We start from the raw sequence: 6,036 nt of genomic DNA on the forward strand, positions 1-6,036 counted from the left end.
GAGAATAGGACCCCCGTTGAAGGAATCAGAGAAAGAACTGGAAGAGCTTGAAGGGGCTTGAGACCCCATATGTACCACAATGCCAAGCAACCAGAGCTTCCAGGGACTAAGCCACTACCTAAAGACTATACATGCACTGACCCTGGACTCTGACCCCATAGGTAGCAATGAATATCCTAGTAAGAGCACCAGTGGAAGGGGAAGCCCTGGGTCCTGCTAAGACTGAACCCCCAGTGAACTAGTCTATGGGGGGAGGGCGGTAATGGGGGGAGGGTTGGGAGGGGAACACCCATAAGGAAGGGGAGGAGGGAGGGGGATGTTTGCCTGGAAACAGGAAAGGGAATAACACTCGAAATGGAAATAAGAAACACTCAAGTTAATTAAAAAAACAAAACAAAAAAAAATAAAATCATGGTTCTTACAAAAAAAAACAAAAAAAAAACAAAAAAAAAACAAAAAAAAAAACAAAACAAAAAAAGCATATGGGTATGTGCAAGGCTATGGATTCAGACCCCAACACACACACACACACACACACTCACACACACACACACACACACGCACGCACGCACGCACCCACGCACACACAGAGAGCGAGAGGGGGGATCGGGGAGAGAGAAAGAGCACAGCACAAAATACTTGTGTACTATCATAGAAAACTGATTATCGGAAGCAGGATGGTAATCAAAATGCTCTTCCAATATTACTTTTAAATGTTTATGCTTTTGTGTCTATGTGTGGCAATGAATTCACCTGTAAATACATGTGTGTGTAGGTCAGAAGACAACCTCAAGTTTTGGAAGTCACCTTCCATCCTGTTTGAGATAGAGTCTTTTTATTGTTTATTGCTGTGCACTTGTTGGCTGGCCTACCAATTACCATGGACTCTCTTGAATTCTAGAATGACAGAACAAGCTATTCTTCCCATGTTTATATAGGACACTATGAAACATTTTGATTTGTTGTGGAATGTTGGTAGTGAAGTCATATCCACTGCCTGATAGCCCTCCTCTGAGCATCTGAAACCACGGAGTCCCTGTCTCTAGCGTCAGCACCCCGAGGCTTGACCCTTTGACCGCATGTAAGGGCAACAAGCAACATCCATCCAGGCAGCGAGCCAGCGTGATTTCAGCTGGTACTTTAAAGCATCATTTTCGTGGTCATTTTACAGCTCACAACATCTCTGAGTGCTGCTGTTACCATGCAATCTCATCCACTCCAAGTGGCTGTGGTATGCTCAAGCAACCAGAACCAGAGCATGGGGGCACACAGGATCCTGAGCAAATGAGGATTCAACGTGAAGTCCTTCAGAACAGGCAGCTTTGTGAAGCTTCCTGGGCCAAAACCTGATATGCCAAATGTTTATGCATTCCAAAACACGTATGACAAAATATACCGTGACCTGCTGAAGAAGGATAGAGCCTTCTACACACAGAAGGGCATTTTGCACATGCTGGACAGAAACTGGAGAATCAAGTCTTGCCCTGAACGGTTCCAAAGCAGCAAATATCTCTTCAATGTGATCTTCACGTGTAATACGTACGTCTATAACCAGGTGGTAGAATACCTGAATGCCCAGGAACTAGAGGTGTGTCAGCTGGTGCATGTGATCAAGGTGAACATCACTGAGAACTACAAAGAAGCCACTCTTGGGGTCTTTCCTCATCTGTGAGCTCTGCTTTAGTATCCAGTATATTGAAGATATGGATGACAAGATCTCAGAGCTGCTGCACATGTTCGAGGTAACAACTGGCAAGACCTTCTTGCACACTGTCTGTTTCCACTGAGAAGGAATGCTGGTTGCCCTCTGATGCTTCCTGAAATGGTCCTTTACTAGTGCGGGTTCCTGACATTGTTTCTGCATCCATGAATAGTTGTGTGGCCAAGGAAACTGTGCTGAAGAACTAAGTTGTATGACTACCAAGTTCAAAAACAATAGCTTTTCTGTCTTTTACTGAGGTTGTGGATATTTTAATGTATCTATATTTAAAAATATTTTAGTAATTTACAAACAGTGTATGTTATGCTATACCTATAATTCCCTTTTGCCCTGACTGAATTGTACAAATATCTAAACAATTAACAGATTGTATGTCATGAGGGAAAAATAAACTTGGGATTTTTAAATGCATATTCTTACTCATCAAACCACAACAAAGCCTGTTTAATTTGAGCCTTAGAAGGAGAAAATAAACAATATAGAAGCAATGTTTAAGGATGTAATATCTAATAAATTGCCAAAATTGTCTAAATTTTTTTCAGTTTTTTTTTATTTATTTAATACTTAATAATAATTCTTTGGTTTCCGGGCAAACATCCCCCTCCCCCCTCCCCTTCCTTATGGGTGTTCCCCTCCCAACCCTCCCCCCATTGCCGCACTCTCCAAACAGTCTAGTTCACTGGGGGTTCAGTCTTAGCAGGACCCAGGGCTTCCCCTTCCACTGGTGCTCTTACTAGGATATTCAATGCTACCTATGATGTCAGAGTCCAGGGTCAGTCCATGTATAGTCTTTAGGTAGTGGCTTAGTCCCTGGAACCTCTGGTTGCTTGGCATTGTTGTACATATGGGGTCTCAAGCCCCTTCAAGCTCTTCCAGTTCTTTCTCTGATTCCTTCAACGGGGGTCCTATTCTCAGTTCAGTGGTTTGCTGCTGGCATTCGCCTCTGTATTTGCTGTATTCTGGCTGTGTCTCTCAGGAGCGATCTACATCCGGCTCCTGTCGGTCTGCACTTCTTTGCTTCATCCATCTTGTCTAATTGGGTGGCTGTATATGTATGGGCCACATGTAGGGCAGGCTCTGAATGGGAGTTCCTTCAGTCTCTGTTTTAATCTTTGCCTCTCTCTTCCCTGCCAAGGGTATTCTTGTTCCCCTTTTAGAGAAGGAGTGAAGCATTCACATTTTGATCATCCGTGTTGAGTTTCATTTGTTCTAGGCATCTAGGGTAATTCAAGCATTTGGGCTAATAGCCACTTATCAATGAGTGCATACCATGTATGTCTTTCTGTGATTGGGTTAGCTCACTCAGGATGATATTTTCCAGTTCCAACCATTTGCCTACGAATTTCATAAAGCCGTTGTTTTTGATAGCTGAGTAATATTCCATTGTGTAGATGTACCACATTTTCTGTATCCATTCCTCTGTTGAAGGGCATCTGGGTTCTTTCCAGCTTCTGGCTATTATAAATAAGGCTGCGATGAACATAGTGGAGCACGTGTCTTTTTTATATGTTGGGGCATCTTTTGGGTATATGCCCAAGAGAGGTATAGCTGGATCCTCAGGCAGTTCAATGTCCAATTTTCTGAGGAACCTCCAGACTGATTTCCAGAATGGTTGTACCAGTCTGCAATCCTACCAACAATGGAGGAGTGTTCCTCTTTCTCCGAATCCTCGCCAGCATCTGCTGTCACCTGAGTTTTTGATCTTAGCCATTCTCACTGGTGTGAGGTAAAATCTCAGGGTTGTTTTGATTTGCATTTCCCTTATGACTGAAGATGTTGAACATTTCTTTAGGTGTTTCTCAGGCATTCGGCATTCCTCAGCTGTGAATTCTTTGTTTAGCTCTGAACCCCATTTTTTAATAGGGTTATTTGTCTCCCTGCGATCTAACTTCTTGAGTTCTTTGTATATTTTGGATATAAGGCCTCTATCTGTTGCAGGATTGGTAAAGATCTTTTCCCAATCTGTTGGTTGCCGATTTGTCCTAATAACAGTGTCCTTTGCCTTACAGAAGCTTTGCAGTTTTATGAGATCCCATTTGTCGATTCTTGATCTTAGAGCATAAGCCATTGGTGTTTTGTTCAGGAAATTTTTTCCAGTGCCCATGTGTTCCGGATGCTTCCCTAGTTTTTCTTCTATTAGTTTGACTGTATCAGGTTTGATGTGGAGGTCCTTGATCCACTTGGACTTAAGCTTTGTACAGGGTGACAAGCATGGATCAATCTGCATTCTTCTACGTGTTGACCTCCAGTTGAACCAGCACCATTTGCTGAAAATGCTATCTTTTTTCCATTGGATGGTTTTGGCTCCTTTGTCAAAAATCAAGTGACCATAGGTGTGTGGGTTCATTTCTGGGTCTTCAATTCTATTCCATTGGTCTATCTGTCTGTCTCTGTACCAATACCATGCAGTTTTTATCACTATTGCTCTGTAATACTGCTTGAGTTCAGGGATAGTGATTCCCCCTAAATTCCTTTTATTGTTGAGGATAGTTTTAGCTATCCTGGGTTTTTTGTTATTCCAGATGAATTTGCAAATTGTTCTGTCTAACTCTTTGACGAATTGGATTGGTATTTTGATGGGGATTGCATTGAATCTGTAGATCGCTTTTGGTAAAATGGCCATTTTTTTTTTGGTACTTTTTTTTTTTTTTCGGAGCTGGGGATCGAACCCAGGGCCTTGCGCTTCCTAGGCAAGCGCTCTACCACTGAGCTAAATCCCCAACCCCTAAAATGGCCCTTTTTACTATATTAATCCTGCCAATCCATGAGCATGGGAGATCCTTCATCTTCTGAGGTCTTCAATTTCTTTCTTCAGTGTCTTGAAGTTCTTATTGTACAGATCTTTTACTTGCTTGGTTAAAGTCACACCGAGGTACTTTATATTATTTGGGTCTATTATGAAGGGCGTCGTTTCCCTAATTTCTTTCTCGGCTTGTTTCTCTTTTGTATAGAGGAAGGCAACTGATTTATTTGAGTTAATTTTATACCCAGCCACTTTGCTGAAGTTGTTTATCAGCTTTAGTAGTTCTCTGGTGGAACTTTTGGGATCACTTAAATAAACTATCATATCATCTGCAAATAGTGATGTTTTGACTTCTTCTTTTCCGAACTGTATCCCATTGACCTCCTTTTGTTGTCTGATTGCTCTGGCTAGAACTTCAAGAACTATATTGAATAAGTAGGGAGAGAGTGGGCAGCCTTGTCTAGTCCCTGATTTTAGTGGGATTGCTTCAAGTTTCTCTCCATTTTGTTTAATGTTAGCAACTGGTTTGCTGTATATGGCTTTTACTATGTTTAGGTATGGGCCTTGAATTCCAATTCTTTCCAGGACTTTTATCATGAAGGGGTGTTGAATTTTGTCAAATGCTTTCTCAGCATCTAATGAAATGATCATGTGGTTTTGTTCTGTCAGTTTGTTTATGTAATGGATCACATTGATGGTTTTCCGTATATTAAACCATCCCTGCATGCCTGGGATGAAGCCTACTTGATCATGGTGGATGATTGTTTTGATGTGCTCTTGGATTCGGTTTGCCAGAACTTTATTGAGTTTTTTTGCGTCGATATTCATAAGGGAAATTGGTCTGAAGTTCTCTTTCTTTGTTGGGTCTTTGTGTGGTTTAGGTATAAGAGTAATTGTGGCTTCATAGAAGGAATTCGGGAGTGATCCATCCGTTTCAATTTTGTGGAATAGTTTGGATAATATTGGTGTGAGGTCTTCTGTGAAGGTTTGATAGAATTCTGCACTAAACCCATCTGGACCTGGGCTCTTTTTGGTTGGGAGACCTTTAATGACTGCTTCTATTTCCTTAGGAGTTATGGGGTTGTTTAACTGGTTTATCTGTTCCTGATTTAACTTCGGTACCTGATATTTGTCTAGGAAATTGTCCATTTCCTGTAGATTTTTAAGTTTTGTTGAATATAGGCTTTTATAGTAAGATCTGATGATTTTTTTAATTTCCTCTGAATATGTAGTTATGTCCCCTTTTCATTTCTGATTTTGTTAATTTGGACACACTCTCTGGGTCCTCACGTTAGTCTGGCTAAGGGTTTATCTATCTTGTTGATTTTCTCAAAGAACCAACTTTTGGTTCTGTTGATTCTTTGTATAGTCCTTTTTGTTTCTACTTGGTTGATTTCAGCTCTGAGTTTGATTATTTCCTGCCTTCTACTCCTACTGGGTGTATTTGCTTCTTTTTGTTCTAGAGCTTTTAGGTGTGCTGTCAAGCTGCTGACATATGCTCTTTCCTGTTTCTTTCTGCAGGCACACAGCGCTATGAGTTTTCCTCTTAGCACAGCTTTCATTGTGTCCCAAA

At 41.3% G+C, this 6,036-nt stretch overlaps 1 pseudogene; it reads left to right on the plus strand.

Moving 5' to 3' along the window:
• Window positions 1-1,201: 1,201 nt before the first annotated feature.
• Window positions 1,202-1,787, plus strand: Ssu72-ps2 (Ssu72 RNA polymerase II CTD phosphatase, pseudogene 2; annotated as a pseudogene).
• Window positions 1,788-6,036: the final 4,249 nt, after the last annotated feature.

This window comes from Rattus norvegicus, chromosome X (assembly GCF_036323735.1).
Source record: "Rattus norvegicus strain BN/NHsdMcwi chromosome X, GRCr8, whole genome shotgun sequence".
Lineage (NCBI taxonomy): Eukaryota > Metazoa > Chordata > Mammalia > Rodentia > Muridae > Rattus > Rattus norvegicus.